Genomic DNA, 19,357 nt, shown 5'->3' on the forward strand with positions numbered 1-19,357 from the left:
AGAACTCACCATTTTTGAGATGTCAATCCTCCAGCCAGCTTGAGCCAAATTTAACCCTCAGGCTTGAAGAAACCTGGGGAGAGAAAGAGAGGAAATCTCAGGTCATGTACACTTAAGTTCATTAGGAAGTTAGGCTAAAGTACTTTTTTCAGAAGAGATGCTTACAAATCAGCTTTGGATTTTCCAAATACAGTAAACTCCTACCACAAAGTTGTGAGAAACATCAGTCAGATTCAGCACTTTCAATGTTTTTCATCATAATCCCCTTTCAGCAGCCTGCAGCTTTCATGAGGGCCCCAGGCACATCACCCTGCTCCCAGGGCTTCAGCTGAGGGCAGCGTGGGGGGGAGAGGGGGAGACAACCCTGAGTCCCCTGGGGGAGCACCCCCAGGGGTACCAGGGGGAGACCCTGCCTGCCCCCTGCCCCATGGCAGGGGTGAGGGGAGGCCAGGCCTGGCCTACAGCCCCACTGCTGGGCCTGGCCACAGGCCCCACCAACCCCAACCACAGAGGGGGGCCCCCTGCCACCTGTGTGGGGACCTCCTGGCCCAGCCTTGGTTCCCCACCAACCTCCTGCCCCCATCTACAGGGGGGCCTCCTGACCCAGCCCCACCACCCCAGACTGGTCTGGGGAGTCCCCACTGCCACCACGGCCCCCAGGGACCAGCAGCCACTGCTGCTGCTCCCCAACACCTTTCTCACAAGGAGATGGCTAGTCTCATATTCAAGGACCCGATTCCAAGCCCATTAAATGCCACCGGAGTCTATCCATTTGTTTCAGTTGGCTTTTTAAACAGGAGGGCACAGGGTCTAAGAGCATTGCAGCTGAAGCTTTTACTAGATCATTAAAGTCACCAAAACAAAGACCAAGATGTTGTAGCATGAGATAGGAAAAATTCTGTAGCTATAACTAATATTTAAGATGAGAAAGCATTAAAAACTGCAAAGAAAGTTTAAAATAAAAGAATCCTATGAAGTTCCTAGTTTCCTAATTAATCAGGTTAACAGCCCAGTCCCAGAAGGGTACTTGGAGAGAACAGCAAGTAGCAAACGTGTTCAAGGAAAATGCGCATTAGCACAGGTACTGCTAGGGCACAGAGCATTCTGATTTTATAGCTGGCTCTCACACTAGTGTAGTTCATGCTGCATCCTACTTCAGTGCAAAGTCCTTCATAACTACAGTTTACCCTATGTTCACTTTTTATTTTGCATAATAGCCTGAGGGCAGGGAGTTCAAGGCTGTGAATAGACTCCTTTTCCATCCTGCTTTGTCCATGTGCAAGTTGATTATGCAGAGAGCTCTTACTGCCTGTGCTTCAGAGTAGCTCCCCCGCCTCTGCTAATGCCCCTTCCCAGCCTGCTGCAGTTCAGAAGATTCATTTTATCAGTGGACACTCTTCACAGTGGCCTGACTCACTTGGCTGAAACAGGTCACATATGCATCGAGCACAAAGTGACAGTCATCTCCACCAGGAGCAATAGCAACCAGCACAGCTGGTTCTGGAAGAGGATGCCCATTGCAGGTTTTGGTGCCATTTGGCAGTGTTTCTACACACTAGCCCAGACATTTAGTTTCCCCATATTTAGTTATTCCTAGACTTTCAAACTGGCTTATAACTTCCTCTCAATATGGTTGTTCATCATTTAAAACAGATAAATCCTTAGGTAGCAGATGAGGGAATAAAAACCAGCTCATATAGATTATGTCTTCCTCCAGGCAATGAGCATTCATCTTACCTGAAGGATGTAATAAGAACAAACAATCTTGTGTTGCAATTATTACATATGCCTAGTTTTAAGATTAGATGTTTTTATTCCCTGTCCACATGGACACCATATGTGTAAGGAAATGCTTTAATTAAATTCATTGAACTACAATGTGAGCCATAATTTAAATAATAGAAAAATGAGGTATTGAATTTCCAAGGATATGTTGTAATTGGAATGAGAGCAGCTGCCAAGAAGACAAAAAAGCTCCAGGGCAAACAGAGTCTATGGGTTCAGACAACAGCAGGTAAGCAGAATCCTGGATCTGAGATTGATTACATGGGTTTGTCTTGTTTGAAGACGAGAGACTTAAGAATTAACCAAGTATTCTGCAATAAAACACATGTGCAAAAAGCCAGACTCTGAACATGCTCTATTAATAAACTGAGAACAGCAGAATCCTGTCCTGCAAGGACACATTCTCCTGTGGTTAGAGCAGGAGGAACAGAGGCATTCTGTTTTGTAAGTGTGGTTTCACAGGATTTAGAATTGGTTCAGGTAGAGCCATTAAATATCTGATTAGACCTACAGTGCATGCTTAATTTTAAATCATTCTAAGAAACAAATCCAGTTACATCTGCATTTTTGTTGGGACTAGAATCATAGTATAGATGCAAGAAGTTTAGGAAAGCTTTCATGTTTTTTGCAATTTCTATAACTGATTAGAAAATGTTTCCAGTGTAAATATGAACCCTGATAGGCAGGTTTCCCATGATTTTCTCCTGCCATTGAAAACATCTTACTGCATGATCTGGGCAAGTATTCTAGTCATCTGAGGCTACTATGAACTCATTTTTGAAGTGAGATCAGTACTTCCCCTCCTCACAGGATGCTGAGCAATGGGGAATTTTCAATGTTTTCAAGGATCATCAAAGGCAATAGGAGCACAAAACTAAGGAGGGCAGAAAGCACCAGAGTACATAAAGAGCATGAAGACTGATAAGACCAAGCACCAAGGAGACATTCACCAGACAGAATTATACTATGCTAAGAGAGGTGAAATATTCTTTACTTTATTGACCAAAACCCACAATTCAATATTATTCAGAGGTATCAGAACTAACCCTCCTTCCCCCTGTTTCACAGCAGCCATCATTTACTCAGTAACAACATAAATGCACAAAAAAACAAGAAAAAGATCTGAATGAAATTCATTCAGTTCCCACAGGCTGCCCTAATATCAACTATGAACAGTTTAACAGGACCATTGTTCTATGTTGTTTAAACCATCTTGTTTATTTTAGTTTTTTGACAATTGGCAATATTTTGAGAGCACCTGGAGACAAAAGCTCATATGAGAATTATAGGCTTCCCTAGAAAAATATAGCTTTACTATTGCATGGAAAGAAAACTACAAAATGCAACCCAAGTATAGCCCTGCAGGTTCAAAACTGAACAGCAAATATAGATAACTTCGTATTTTTGCTAATTTTCATTAACTTAAGCCAAGTGCAGAACTGGGAGGAGCCTGACTCATAATACTGGAATGTTCAGTATTGTCAATATTGGATTAATTCACTGTCACACCTAACCTTTCTTACATTTCAGCCTGAAGAGCAGAACCAAGTTCAGATCTAAATTCAGATTTTGAACCCAAAAGCCCAAGAATGATCAAATTTAATCAGGTCTGCCATCTCCAGGGATTAATGAAGACCTCTTTTCAGAGAAGTAATCTACTAAAAAAGCTGTAGGTAGTATAAGACGTCCAATTGTTTTCATTTAAACATGATTGTTTCAAGCTCAAACAGTTGCCAAAATAAACCAGAACACCCATAATGACATCATAACCAGAAAAGGGATACTTAAGCTGCCTTTTCTGAGGTAATGATATCATCTAATCAATTTAATTTCACATTAATTGTGCAGCAATAGAAGCAGCAGGGTATCAGAGCATTAATTGTTACATGTCTTTACAGAGCCTTGAAAATTAAGCCCTGGGACTGAAGTCTGAAGACCTCCCTCAGAACTGAGTAGAGTAGAATCACATTAAGGCACATATTTCTTATCTAAGCATGCAAGTTCATAAGCCCACTTGTTTTAATAAAGGAGTTTCTTGTGAAACTTCTTTCAGACCTTGTCCCTCTCATTCTCCAGCCAGGCACAGCAAGCTGGTCCCATGGAGGCAGGCAGCTGCTCCCAGGCCTCTGTTTGTGCAAGTGTGGAGCAATTGCATTTCCCATTCAGCTAGTGCCACAAAAGTGACCCTTGTAATTAGCTTTGGATTCTTTTCCAGAAGTGAGGGTTTTCCAGGGGTCATAAGAGCAATAAAGCCCACAGAAGAGAGTACAAGGACAGCTCGGTTCTTGAACCCACAATTTCACATGAACTGATCTAGCCTCCCTACATTGTCCTTTTCAGAAGGAGTTTTAACAAGGCAATGAAGATAAACTTCCACAAGTCGCAGATGATGCAACTCCTCTGCAGTAGTCCACATTTCTCATGAGTCCCAAATAAGTCAAGGGCCACTCATGGAGAAGGCAGCAGGGTGCACCTGGGATTGTGCTTATTGCAGTTATTACTCAAAGCAGCATGAATGCTTTGTATCATCTTCAACTCTGCCTGCCTTTTGGTACAGGTGAGGTGTTTGTTCCTTAAGAGTACCTTTTCCTTGCCACCACCCTAGGTCCCATATTTTTAAAAGCACTTTTAAGATAATCCTTTTCATTAAACTCAGCCATCACAGCTGGTTAAAACTCTTGCAACACAAGTTTCTTCTTGAAAGCGTTCAAGTTAAACCCACTCCTTTTCCTCTTCCCCCTCAATGCCCTTGCATCCAAACGAAAAGCCAGATCCATATCCTCTAGATAGCTGCCTCATCTCTAGCAATCAATCTTCTTTCCACCATTCCAGTCTGAAAACCCTTTCTAATCCTAAATCAGGCTCTCCTCCTTGGACCCCGAATTATTTCTCCTATTAATAACAGTTTGGGGTTGATTAACATGCTGCAGTGAGAGCAGCCTGCAACACTGTAATAAGTATACATACTCTGAGAGAGCTGCCCACAAGAAGCATCAAGCTATATAGATTTGTCAGAGCAAAGGAGATGCCAGCAACAGGACAGTACAAGCTGCTGGTAAGAGGAAAACAAGTGAAATTCTTCCTTATTTAGGACATTTGTCTTAAGAGATTGAGGAAAGACAGAAGGAAGTTTACTGGGTCTCAAAGGCCTTTTTGCCTATAAGTAAAGAGAGGTAGAATAACTGCTTTGACCAAAAGCAAGCTACAGTCCTGCCTGCAGCTGCTGTACTAAATCCAGATCTGGGAGATATGTATCTCTGAGCCTACAGGAGCCACACAGCATACAAGCATCAGCTCAGTTTGGCATGTCCAGCACATTTTTAAGACATAATTCCTTTTTGGTACTTCTACAACTTCATAGTCCAGTGTCTCCCTGTGCCAAGATCCATATTAAACACTTCAGGAGACCTGGCATGTGCAAGGTCATGAGCCATGCTGGCTCTACACCACAAATACCATTTACCTCTTCAAGGACTGTTCAGACAAGTAGAACAGCTTTTGCAAGAGTACTTATTACCAACAATGTTTTTGAAGCTTGCTTATCACTATCTTAAAGTAAGCATTGAGAACAATTGAAATATCAGGCAGGAGCAATTTTCCAAGAGCTTCTAGACATTTATGTAGATCAGATAAATCCTTCAGATTCTCAGCATTCTCTCAACATCTTGTTGACAGCAGCAAGAAAAGGTTCAGATATTGAGAATTGTGGAGAGAATGTCTGACAAACACCAGCAGTCCCAGACAACACAATAACCATTAGTGTTACTAGTAGCCAGCAGTTTGTTCAGTTTGCCCTGCACTGGTGCAAATATCCAGTGTCCATTCAACCTTCCTCTCTGCTAGACCTCCAGCTAAGATGGCTGACAGTAACTAGAGAAGTGTCACAATTCAGACACAGTGGCCTGCAGCCTATGGGAGAAGCATTGCTTGCTCAGGTCTTGTGGCTCTATCACTAAACCCATTATAAAGTTTTCAGCTTTACCAATCATGACCAGAGTTCTCAGCTCCATTGCCCTCCGTGAGGGATTCCCCAAACAGCTGCCTTTTGCAGCCAGCCACCCTGGGGACACAAAGCACCTCCAAACACAAAGATATCCAAGTGTCTTCATGTCACAATGTACTATATCCTTGCAAAATCTTTAGTGCCAGAAGCCGCCAAGAGTATTCAGAGCCTTTGAACAGAAGCCTTGTCACTGGGGAAACACCACCACCAAAAAATGGCCAAGTTCCCTTCCTGGGTTATTTCTATGTTCCACTCCCAAACCATTACAGACTAGTGTTTTGGTGATAGCAGGGATGTTGCAACCTCCCTTCCCCCCACTGAATGTTTTACTGCTTGAAAGTCACTCCTGGCCATAGGACAGCCGCCTTCTTGAAGGAGGGAAGTCCTGATACTGCTAGATACATGCTTAGCATTAAACCTTCAAAGGCTACCTCATGTCTGGAAACCCCAGTCCCCCAGCACATACACGCATGGCATCCCACACAGGCAGGAACTCACCACCTTAAAAGCTGAGGCATATCCCAGTGCATGTCCCTTGCAATAACTTTGCTCACAGTAACCTTTCATCTTAGGTAGACTGGTACAGTTCAGCTGTACTATCATCCCTTGAAGACACCAACATTTCATTACCCTGACACCCAAAACTTAGACTCTCACAGAATACAAATGCAGCGCAGGCTTGGTACACTAATCCCTGACTCTTGTTCAGCAGAAAATGGCATTAAGTAGCTCCTTACTAATCTACTTCAGCCCAGGTGGTGAGCTGGAGGCCATTCTCTCCTCCGCCCAACACCAGAGCTCAGGCCAGAGCACTTACACTGACTAGAACATTATTCAGCTTTCAAATCAAGTTTTCTTCATGTTTCATCCCGCTTTGAACTGAGGCAGATCTTTCACCTTTCCTTCTGTCACCAGGTCCCCTGACCTGCAATCTTCACCCTACTTCTTTCTATTGGCCCAGATTCAAAGGCCACACTCCTCATTCCCCATGTCCAAGAAGAAAGAAAACTTTCTACTAATTTCAAGTTGATTCTTCACACTCCCTTCACCACTGAAAGGATAGATCCCTTTTCAGCCTAGTCACCTGTGGAAATAAGCTGTCCATCTTCCACACATCCATTATTTTCCACCCCTCCCATGCAAGGGATTTTGAACCAGTTGAATAGTTTCAAGTCATTTTAACAGAAGTGCTCAAAAAAACCTACTAAATTCCTTGAAGTTTTGTGAAAAATCTGCAGCTGGACCTGAGGATAGGAACACACATTGGCATCCCATTTTGACAGCAAGGCTGCAGCTTATCTGTGCTGTTTGACTTTCCAGGTAGCCAAGCAGCACGCTTGCAACTCGAAACCAGACATGGCACATTATCTTCCTTCACCCAACCAGTAGCTGGGGGAAGCACAAAAACAGCTCAAAAATAGTCTGTGTGGGAAAAGGGAATGGAAAATAGCTCTAAAACTCCATAATCTTAAACCCACTGGGAGGGGGGGGCAAAAATCAGGCTTCAGCAATTCAATCATTAACAGATTAGTATTCATATTCTTAACTTTGTTAGTACCTACACATTCTCTTCTCACCTCAGCAAAGCACAGAGGAGCTAAGTCAAACACCAAAGCAAGAAGCTCCCAAGAGCAGGCAAGCCAGGAGCCAAGTGCGATCCCACCACAGGCAGAATGTTAAGCAATGGAGCACAGTCCTGCAGGGTGCTGGCAGCAGGGTCCATCAACAGCCCCAGACACAGCAAGAGATAAACCAGGACCAGGATCTAGCCAGGGAGTCCCATCAGGAGCAGCAAGACACAGGGCCAGAGACAGGGCTGGAGACAAGGCTACAGCATGGGGCCAAAGTCCATCCAGGAGTTAAGGCCAGACACAAGCTACAACACATGTCCAAGGGGCCCATCTAAGAGACAAGCAAGCTACCTACAGCCCAGATCCAAGGTCCAGCCACAAGGCAAAGCCAGACACACCACTAGAAACCAGCACCTCCAGAACATAGCTCAAGCAGATAGTGAATACAGCCCACTGATCTTAAATGGGGCTCCTGAGCCCAGAGCAGGGTGTGGTGGAGGGCCCAGGTGTGGCTGGTCAGGGCCATTAAGGCTTATTAGTGCACTCAGGTGCCTAGCAATGAGCATCTGTCTCTACCTTTTCTAGGGACTTTATCAGAATAGGCAACATGGTAAGGGAAAAAGATGGAGTTTTCAATAACATATCATAGAATTAGAGGTAAATTCCCTTATTCTAAATACAGAAATCATTAGCTTTAGGATTTTCCCTTTAAAGAAGAAAGAGTTGTTCATGTCTCTGTGTTTTAGCCAACTGATTCCTTCTCAGAGCCTCACAAACAATACAGGACACTCTGCTTCTGTTGCACTGATCTACACATTCACTGTCAAAGCAAGCATTATCAGAATATTTTCTAAACTCTGAAAACAAAGTCATAAAAAATCCTTAGGGATAATTTTATGTTTACTCACATTCTCTTAAAGATTGCTGAATAAATTTAAAATAGAATGAATTATTCAATAGCACTGTTAGTTTCTATAGTGACCCATGAAGGATTTCAAAGTTAGATCACAAAGACAGCCTGGCCATTTGGTGCAACTTCTGGAGGAAAGTTTTCACTTTGATCACCCCTAAACTTAACTCATCTTGTCTAGCGTATTCCTGTTAGCTCCACAGGACTCAATTGTGGAATCCATGAAAAGCTGGAGAGAAACAGGATCCCAATAAGAAATTGCCATAGTCAATGGAAGTCCTCCAAAATGGCTCAGACCCACTAAGGTGCTCATCCACGTCCAAAGCCCCCACTCCCCACCTGGGGCTCAGACTCCACCTACCTATGAGTTTACTCCTGAAGTCACCAAGACCTGCATGGTAGATGACAGGTAGCACATAAGACACCTGCACATCACACAGAAGTGTCATCATGAACCAGGTTTCTTTTTTGCCTAGCCAAATGAGCATGTGGAGAAAGAGCAGATTGCTAGGGGACGGCAGCAATGCTGGTGGGAAAAGGGACACTGTTCCTCTTGGGAAAGTTATTTCCAACAACTTTTGTCATTAGATATGTATCTCCCATTTCCTAAGGCACCTGCCCTCAAGTGTGAAAGTGGCTGTAGTTTTGTCTACATTTTGGACTACCAGTATTGTCAGATGCTCCATAACCATGGCCATCACGAATAGATTTCCAGTGGTAGCTGGCTTGAAGATGCTCCCTGGAAATGGAGCAAACTACTGCTTTGCAGCTGTCTGGGTCTGTCCCTGTGCTTAGGAATGGCACAACAGATGAACAACAGCCCCTGCAACACACGTTGCCCTTTGCACTGAACATACACCAGAGCATCCTTTTGATGTCTGAAGCCTTTCGTGGGCTTAACTCTACCTCTGAGGGGGCCACTTGTCCCTTATGCATATCCCAAAGGAGCAGTGAAACTGCAATTTCCCAAGGAGGAGGAGCACTGGCACAGTTAGTCCCCAACATTAGGGCTGAGAAAAATGCTGGGCCTCTCCTCTCCTCAGCACTGAATAGAAAGTTGATTTTGGCAGCAAGTCCTCTCCTAGTGTCTTCTGCAAACACACACAGATGCAGCGACACATCCATTCACACACACACAGGGAAAAAACAGAGTTAGTTTCATTAGTAGCAGGGAATCTCCATTACAGGCAGAGAAAGATGGTGTCAATTAGAGAGATTTGTCACTGTCATTTCAAGCTGATTTAGGATTGCTTATGCCACAGGAAGAGGATGGAGCCAGTGACATGGCGAGAAACTGGAGCATGAGCACCTAGATCGAGTCACTACAGGGCCAATGAATGCAGAAAATGAAAGACTTCCCAGCCAAATCATGGAGCTTTTATATTTTAGTCAAGTTCTCAGGCTTCAGTTTTAATTGTGTTTTTACTTGGTGTAAAGCAGTTTCGAAAAGCAACATAGAGGGAGAAAATTACTGAAGAGACACAGTTATATGAGGCTTGGGACTTTTAGAGCAAAAATGCTAACTGTTATCTTGGGCAGTTCACAAATAGTACTTAGGCAAGCTGGGAACTGCTTTGCCACTGCCAGTACTCCTTTAGCTCCTGACCTTTTCCTGGACATCAGATGGGAATGATTTTTAGTCTATCCAGTCTGGACTGAATTTGATCCCAAGCACCAGAGCAAGGGAAGAAAAAAGTTTATTCTTTAAAGCTTTACATACTGGATGCTTAAAATTTAACGCTCGCCCCTTAGAGCTATATAACTAGCTCAGAGCTGCTAAGAAGCAACATGTTTTTTGCTTTAATCCTTTCCAAAGACACATTCCATAAATCGTTAGCATCCTTGCCAACCACTCAGTCTCTTAGTGAGTCCACATACCAACTTTAAAGTAAGCTCTTCTAAAACCAATGCAACAGTCCTGTGGGTTAAGTTTATATTATTTCCAGATTCGTACAGCTGCAGGCTCCTTTTTAAAGTTGCAAATGATAAGTCATCTCTTTGTTGCCAGTACTTTTTTTAAAAACATTGTTTAAACATTGTTCACTGATGCACTTAGTGAAAAACAGACTGTACTAGCTGTAACATAGCTGTACACGCTGTAGCAACGGGCATACAGTGCATAATTTGTATCAGGAAGGGTGAAGAATCCCTGCTTGGACAATTCAGTCTATTAATAACTCYGGTATAGATACCACTGCTTAGAAAAAAATTCAAGTGCAGCAACAGAAGCAGTATATTGCACTGACAAAGCACCTTTCCTCTCAGAAGATCCCAGTTGCATATTTTCAGCAGTGTAACCACAAGCTGTCCGAGGGAACTGTCCTAAAAAATACAAGTGCACGAGGGACTTCCCTATCCTTTCATGCTGGCTACTCACAGAGAGTTGCTGCAGTCGCTCCTCCTTCTGGCACGTGGGGGTGGGTAAAATCAGTGGTCTTGCTTGTTCACCAATCACTTCGTTTTTCCTTGCCCTGACCAGCGTGGAAATTAGGGAAACAGGCACCAAATACTTTCCACATATTGAAGTCTTCATTTTTCCTCTATTTCCCAACACATTCTAGTCCCCCATGAAGTGGCATCACCCTCAGGGCAAGACACTGTCCTCACTGCACCCTTCTGCTGCACAGCACCATTAGGAAAGGATGTAAAGAGCATGGGTTAAGCCACATAGGAGGCCAAGTTAAAAGTACTAGGTGCTTCCTCTTGGACCTACACATTTATTTCTCTATGCATCATTTTTTAAAATTAAAACTGCAATGACATTCAGGAAAAGTCAGGTTCCCCAAGGTGAGCATAGGGCACAGGGTCTCTGTTCATTTGGTCTGGAGCTGAGACATGCACTAGTGGTGGAGATGGAGCTAAATGGGTTTGTTGTTACCCATTTCTTGTGCCTGGTACTATCTCAGACCCCACAGACATCCATGCCGGGGAGTGTCTGAAATGGCAGTATATAAAGGGTAACTCCATCAGTCTTGCTCTGGCCCACCAAAATTCAGGTAGGGTTTGAGAAAGCATTTGCTTGCCTCCCCAACAGGAATTTATTTTCTCCTACTCTCATGGAAGTCTTTGGCTTCCTCTGGTTTGAAAACTAGCCACTTTCTCTGGCTTCTTTCCGAAGTTTGGTACTGGAAGCAGAAAAAAAGGAAAATGATTGCAGAAAACCCTAGAGAGTGGTGCTACCAAGCTGTCTTCAGCTCTTAGTCCATGGGACCTGTTCCACTCTCGCCTGCTCTCACCTGCAAGGAGCTTACATCAGTCCTGCTCCTTGGCAGTCAGAAGGGAACTCTTGCTATACTTAAAGTGGATTCTGCTTTTATACTCCCAGCTATGTATTTGTGTGTAGAGCTGTGCAGTGGTGCCCAGCTAAGAGACTGATTTTTTTTTTAAATGATACATATTACAATCTCATCAGCTTCAAATGTAACCTGCATAAACAGCAGGGAATTGGTACTAGAAGCTTCAGTCAGGACTGGATTGAGACTGGCCAGCTTTTTGTCAGTGTACTATGTTTATCAGTATACTATGTTTGACCCTTTTTATGGATCAGCTGGGAAACCAAAGCTCCCATGCCTGCCTGCCTGTGAACTCACACTCTGGTTCTGCAAACATTTATATAAACAACTTAATCCCACATACTTGACTGGTCTCCTAATTGAATATTTGCAAGACTTTGACCTTAGTGTAAACTGACTTCACAGGAGACCAGGCAGCAATTTCCATGCATTAAAAGACAAGGGTGGCATTAAAGTATCAAAAATCTATTTTCTCCATGCCTAAATTCACCCTGAATTTAGCTCTTGTCCCTCAAAATGTAGTACTACAAGCCAACAGAGAACAGAAGGAACATCAGGATGCATAAAGAAAACAAGAGTCAGGCATGAAAGTACAATTGATTAACAAGCACTCAAAGTTCTCCTTCACTCCCTCCATTGCACTCATATAATTAGGCTGATGGCTTGGGGACCACAAAAAATCAGATACAGCACATTTGTTTCTAAAATTTTAGATCCCCAAGCCCAAAAATTAAGTGGGGTTCTTCAGCAGATTACACACTTCAGCACAGGGCAGGAGGTGGGATTTTCACACACAATTAATGTGAATATTTCTTGCCCATGAGCATACATAGGAGCTACTTAAGAAAACCACATCAGCATATTATAAAGGTAACATGTTGCCTGGAAGACTATCGTACAGCAGTAAAGTCACATAGTTTTTCTGCAGACAAACGTATATGAGGAAGCTTGTAAGACTCAGCTTCCTGTTGCCAGTGCCTCAAACCGAGTGCTGGAATGCTTTTGGGATAAGCCTTGAGCTGGAATGAAACTCTTCCCCTTTTATTTCCCTTAAATGGTGTGTCTGACTCACTTTGTTTGGGGGACATGCCTTGGTTACTCACTGAATGTTTATCTAAATTCTAATCATGTGATTAAAATAACCATTTTATAAATCCCCAGACTTCAAGAATCCAGATTCTGGTATCTCTCACACTGATGTAAATCCTGAGTCCAGGCCTTGGACACACACTCACTTATGTGAGTATTTACTGGCTGTACCAGAGCCACAGCTCTTGCTACTAGCCGCAGGACAAAGCTCATTCACTCTTTGCCTTTTTCAGCACAATTGCTCAACATAGGATGGCAACAAATTTGCTAAGGCACCTTTTGGGTCTTTTTTCTCAAAAAAAGATAGTCCTGTGGTTAATCCACTGAAGCAAAACAGGTTCCTTGTTGTGTCATAACTTAAGCCTGTAGTAGGATGGTGCAGAAAATTCACTTAAACTTTCTCCACACCTCAGTCCTCTAGCTCTTTAAATGGATTTTTCTACCCTCCTTCAGCCTTTTTAGGCTGTAGTTTCCTGCATTAGCACCAATCTCTTAACTGTGTGCAAGCATAGTGTACAACACTGCCAGGTCAGGGTTTCGGACAGGCTTTTTCATTGCAAATGCAACTCAGGTGATATTATTCAAGACCTGCATCTGCTTTTGTAAAGCATATAAATCTGGGCAGGAGGAATGACCAGGTTAGGTCCAATTTGGACCCAATATTTTTTGCGAGTTCTGCCAGCAAAGGCAAGTAAATTTGATGACAGCCATTTTCTCCTGCTCCTGCAGAAGAAGAGGCAGCTTTCTGAGCTGTGTGGGCACTGACCGGCAGTGCTGCTGCTCAGCCACAACAAAGGGGAATACTGTGGGGTGGGAGGTGCAGGACGGGAGCATTCCTGGGCTCAGAGCCTCAGCTGGAGGCACCCTGCTGCTCTCCGTAGCAAAAGGGGCCAACAGGATCCGGGAGTGCCCATGCCAGGCCTGAAAGGACATTAATTTGTTGACATTTAACAGTGCTGATATCTGAGGGACGTGTCATAACATTACAAGGAGTCAAAGTAAAAAAAAGGAATGTGTTTTCGGTTCAGATAGTGTCTTTTTGGCTAATAGATACAGAGAAAAACAAATGATGAGTCTTTTTGAGAGGGGGAGCTAAAACCCACTACTCTGAATCCTGCAGCTGTCCCTTAGAGAAGGGGCAGGTCGTGGTACTCACTAGTAATTAAATCACAGATACATGTGGAGGAGAGATACCAACTCATTAATAAACTCAAGTAAGCCCTGTTGCTGGCAGAATCTCTCAGTGATATCCATGGGTTTTGGATTAGACCCCTAATGAGCTGGATTTATCCCTTCAGCTCTGGCTGAAGGTGCCAAAAGTGAATTTCAGGAACATAAAATAGGAGAGAAATTCCCACAGCAGCACTAAGTGCTTTAGCTGGTACTTGTAGAGAGCATACTTCTTTGCCAACTCCATTAAAGCAGTACTGCTACAGGGGACCAATGATAGTTTGCTTTATCTATACTGTACCACGTCAGACTACACATTGGGTCCTCCTTACTTGTATGTCAACTTCTCCCTAGTGACATGACCTAAAATAAGACTGCCAAGGCTATTAGCCCTTTAAAAGTGACAGGACACAACATGAACCCTCATTATGCTCTCTCTTCAGCTGGATTTTTTAAATACGTTTTAGATAGTGGGTTTGGCTTACTTTAGGGGGAAAAAAAAGCCATGTCTTTGCTCAAGTATTGTTCTTCATTCTGAGCACAATGGGTTGTGGTTTTTGTCCCCACAGTGCAATAGGTTTTCAACACACTGAATGGAAATACTAACTCACAGCTTTAAAATGGCAATGCATCACACTCTGGGGACTAGCATTTGCTTTTGAACTTGAGCAGTATAGACATTAAAAAGATCCATATCTCTCATTTTGTCTTGCACATGCAAAATAATTGTGTTTATCCTGTCCTGAGAGATCTCATTATGAAACACATCTGACATTTTTATGAAGGACAATATTTGCTAAATTTTCATTTAGAGTTCCTGGAGCATAAACAAGCTCTGGATCACCTTTCACCTATGCAAAAGCTGTGGCAGCGTGACAAAAACCTGTAGGGCTAGTTGAGCATCAATCAGTATTAGCTGTACTGTAGCAGTATCTTGAATTCCTGCTCTATCAACCGGACTCCTAAGTGCTGCGTGTGGTCAGCCCCAAGGAGGTCTGATACCAGCATGCACAATGGACCTGCTCATGCATAGCAAGCCAAATGCATCCTTGCTAGACTCCCTGTGAATGTGCAGCAGCCACTTTTTAGACTTATGTGTGCTTGGCTGTCATAGGTGCACAAATTGATCTAGTATTATACAGCTGCATGATATCTGGAACTGACTAGGTCACTGGATTGCCAAGAAAAACAATAAGCTTTTTCCAGAAAGTAACTGGGTTGGCAGGTTTACAACCTGCAGCAAAAGGAATCGGAGTCCAACCCATCTTTTTAGTATAACTACAGATCACAATTGTCTCCTGGCTATGAAAGGAGGATGAAAGGAATTGCTCATCATCTTTTTTATTAAATTATTAAATTATTAACCATAGCACACACACTATGAAGTTCCTAATAGCAGAAGTTGCTGTCACAGAGAAGTATAAGACAGCAAGCATTTCGAAAGTGGATTTTTGCATAGCTGTCCAAGACCACTTTAAGAAAGTGGGGAGAAATTCAGACTGCATACCATTGAGCCCACTGACTTGAAGTAACCAGTTACCACACTGCCAACTGCAATGAAAAAGCAAACACAAAAAAATCAAAACAGAAACCCCCATAACATTCATTCAAGGATGCATTACACCAAGGCTGGCAAGTTCACAAACTGCTATTCATCATATTATAAGCAGGAAAATTAAGTTGTGGGAGGAAACTTGAAGCATCATGGAGTGGGGTTCCCCATTTAAAGGCCTCTTTCAATCAACCAAACTTTTGTACGTAACCTGTCAGCAGCTGCTTTATTCAAGAGGATGGTGGTATCTCAAAAGCTTTCTGGTGCCCCTCACCTGCTCTAGGGCCCTCTCTGAGGAAGGTTAAGCAGCTGTTCATTTAGGCAACACACAAATGGGCAGCCAGCTGCTAATACATAAAATTTCTGTGGAATGGGGATGGTTGCAGATAAATGCAGTGCAGCAGGCCAGTGTCACACATGGCCTCTCTCCTGGTGTGTAGCATTCCTCTCTCGGTACTCACTGTCTCCTACAACTCCCCTTACCTGCGATATCTTTTACTGATGAGGAAATGGTTACACAGCCCTGCATCCACGACTGCACACACCTCCAGGCGTTCTTCTTTCACCAAACCTGCAGTTATAAAAACAAACTGGAGCAGATTCACTGCTTCGTTCAGTCTGTTTTGCATTGAAAGGATGGTGCAATGCAGCCAAAGCACACCAGTGGATTTTACGCAAAAACTCACTCATGGTCGGCTTTCTATTGTCAGCTGACCAAAACAGTTCAAACAATATTAATCCCTTGGGGGAAAGCACACGTCAAGGTTTAAAAGAAAAAGCATTTTGGAGTAATCCAAACACACACAAAAATGTACTCAGTTGTACACTGTTGGCCCATCTCTGTAATCGGGGAAGGGCTGACACCACCCACAGAGCCTGGATCAGCTCCTTCTCCTCAGGGCTCAGTTTATCTTCAAACACAAAACTATTTTCCTGACCATAAGAGACAACAGAAACCTTTTTCACGCTGCTTCTCCCTGTCCTATCCTCACTTCACCACTTAACGTTCTCATACCTCACAAAAATCACCTTTTCGCTGGTGGTCTCTCAGCCCGTGCTAGGAAACACCTCCTCTCCTCAGCACCTCAGCTGGGTTTGATGGTGAAGCAAGGCTGGTGGCTCCTTGGACCTGTTTTTGTCCTCTGTTAAGGGATGTATCATCTATTCTACTTCTCTTTTCCATAGTTCACCCAGCCAGTGGTGGATTTACCACGAGAACAGAAAGGGCTAAACCAACCTATCTCCACCTGGATCGCTAGACATGGACACTCACTCACACCTTGTAATGGGCAGATGCTGCACAGCCCTCAGGACCACTGGGACTGTATCCAAGCCTGTCCTCATGGGGATGCAGACTATTTCCCTGGTCATCTCAGCACTAAAGGCCCTCAGACTCTCTTCTCTGTCAGGCAGTGCCTGGGTCTTCAGCAAGACTTTGACGAGACATCCCACCCAGCACCCTAGCGAGTGCTGCTGCTGGATGCACTTGAGCTCTTGGTCCTGCCTAACATCTCTACTTCACCTCCAAGGACTGCATTTCATCCACATCCTGCACATATTCTGCCTTCCACCCTATGGAAAGGTAATATGAGCAAAACTCAGCTATTTTCATCAGCCCTACCTGCCTTCTTCCCTTTCAGAAACTCGGTCTTTGAACCCAGTCCCTCCTCCAGTCCCTGGGCTCTTGTCCCCTGCTCACACCTGCCCTCCTGATGCTCCCCTCAAGTGGACTTTTCTCTCACCTTTGACTCTCTGAGTAGCTCTGCACTGCACTCAAAATGGTAACTGTTTGCTTAGACATAAGCTAACTGCACTTACTCATTCTTCAGCTGTGACACCCCCAGACCCAGGAAGTCTGCCTGGTCACCAGAGGACTCAGAGCCCGCCTGGCGCTCTGTGCTGCTACATAGTGCTGGGAAATTATAATTAGCTCAAACCAAACTCTGGGGTAGCTCAGGATTAGTAGGGATAGTTTAAATATTTGACTGCAGTGTAAGATATTTCCACTCTGACCTGGGAACTGTCTCCCTTCATTTGTGGCATTCCACATCTGCAGGAGCATTACCCACTTCCTCAAGATGCCTCCTGTCCAGAGGACAGCCCTTTTGATAAATGTCCCTCATAGAAAGTGGACATGAAAGTAGCCCACCCCCACCCCCTCTTCCTTGAAGATCTTTTTGCCATACCAAGGTTTGCTGTAGGGGGGACAACCTTTGATAAGGAACAGTATCACAGCCAAAGAGGGAAGGAATAAGCTGTTCTTTTTGTCTATGCGGAAAGAACAAGAAGTGAAAAAAGAAACAGGGAGCGAGTTCAGTCAAGCAAACCCTACAGATACCCATTTCCTTCTGTAAATGCTTAGCAGGGGGGGTTCCTACATTCTTGTCTACTGTCTCGGTTTCCCTTCAGGTCCAGGATGCAGTCACCTACCAGTGGCTTCACCACATGCAGGCTGCTGACTGTCTCCCAGGACTCCCTCTTGCTTAGGGCTCAGTTTTTTTATTTAGACACAAATTAAAGCAGTGCTGGCTGCCTCTGGACACCCTCGAGGCAGTCCATTCTGTCTCACCAGCCTTTTTCTTAAAGAGGAAACCACTACACTTTTGGGGAGGTATTATTTATTTTGTTCCCATATCTGGCTTCAGGAATGGTTGATGAATGACTAATATTTCAAACAATCAATTTTGGACAGAGATCAAGTAAGAACAGTTTGAGCCTGAACGGTAAATCATTGGGAAACTTATTGATGATGAAAGACAGATGGTTACAGAGAAAGACTAATATCAAAGTTACCTCCAGCATCTTGCCCCACTGACCCATGAAGCAGCATTTAATGTGACTGTCAGCTCATCAAGTAGAGGATCAGATACACTCACTCTGTGAATAAATACTTTGGAAAACAGCTGTAATCCTTACTGTCCTTTGATGTTTCTACTGCCTCCCAATATGCTTATTGCTAGTTTAAATCAATCCCCAGATGACTTTGAGGAGAAAGGAGCAAATGTTGTCCTACAGCCGACACGATAAATGGAGACTCTGAACATTTCTGGTTATTAAATGCCCTCTAGCACATTTCTTTTCTGAGAGGGAGCCCTGGGTGTCCCTCAGTGCAGTAAATTATGCCTGAGGTAACCACATTTCTGCCTGCATAAGAATTTCCATTGTCATCCAATAGGAAAAATGATTCTTCACTTCCCCTCTTCAGGGCTAATAGTAACGTGCCGTTGGCATTATTAAATGGCACAGTGCCTTCTGCCCAAGAGGTAGGTGAATGATCCCTATATATGGTCTGAAAAGTGCTTTGGGAACTTGCATGAGGAAATGGCATGGTCCTATGCTGACACATGTTATTATTAGATGGATTACATTTCTGTAGCTGGTAGCAACAACAACAAAAAATTATCAGAGAGATTTCCTTTAAAAAGTTCAGTGAAAATGCTTTCAGATTTTCCTGTCTTTCTACAAATTTTACTGTCTCAGTGAAATATTTGAACCTTCTCAAATCATGCACTAGAAAAGAAGAAAAAAAAAAGCGAAGAGGATTTGGACTAACTTAGGTCTGTAACAGAACACAGGATTTTTATAAGCCATTTTTCATGACAGTATTTTCTTCACATCCCCCCCCATCATTCCCACAAAGATGGGGGGGATGGAGACCCTCGCTTGCTGCAGCATGCTTTACAGATCTCCCCTTCCTAATTCTCTGACTCTGCTTCTTTGGTGTTATTGGTAGAAGCAAGTAGACAAAGCACTGATTTGGACTTTAGGATAACACGTTTTGCGTGCATTCACCTGCTGCATTTGAGAGTGTTGTAGCTCCAGTAGTCCCTGAGGCTCAGGTTATTCTTCAGCTTTGCAGGGAGCCAAAGGCAAGAGGATAAAGCTCGGACCCCCTGGACAATCTAACATGAGGCAAATGGTGCTGTAGTCAGGCCAGGTTCTCACAGGTTTCCACAACACAGAAGGGAGGAAGTGATACAAGAC

Source organism: Apteryx rowi, unplaced genomic scaffold, assembly GCF_003343035.1.
Source record: "Apteryx rowi isolate R43461 unplaced genomic scaffold, aptRow1 scaffold_31, whole genome shotgun sequence".
Taxonomy (NCBI): Eukaryota; Metazoa; Chordata; class Aves; order Apterygiformes; family Apterygidae; genus Apteryx; species Apteryx rowi.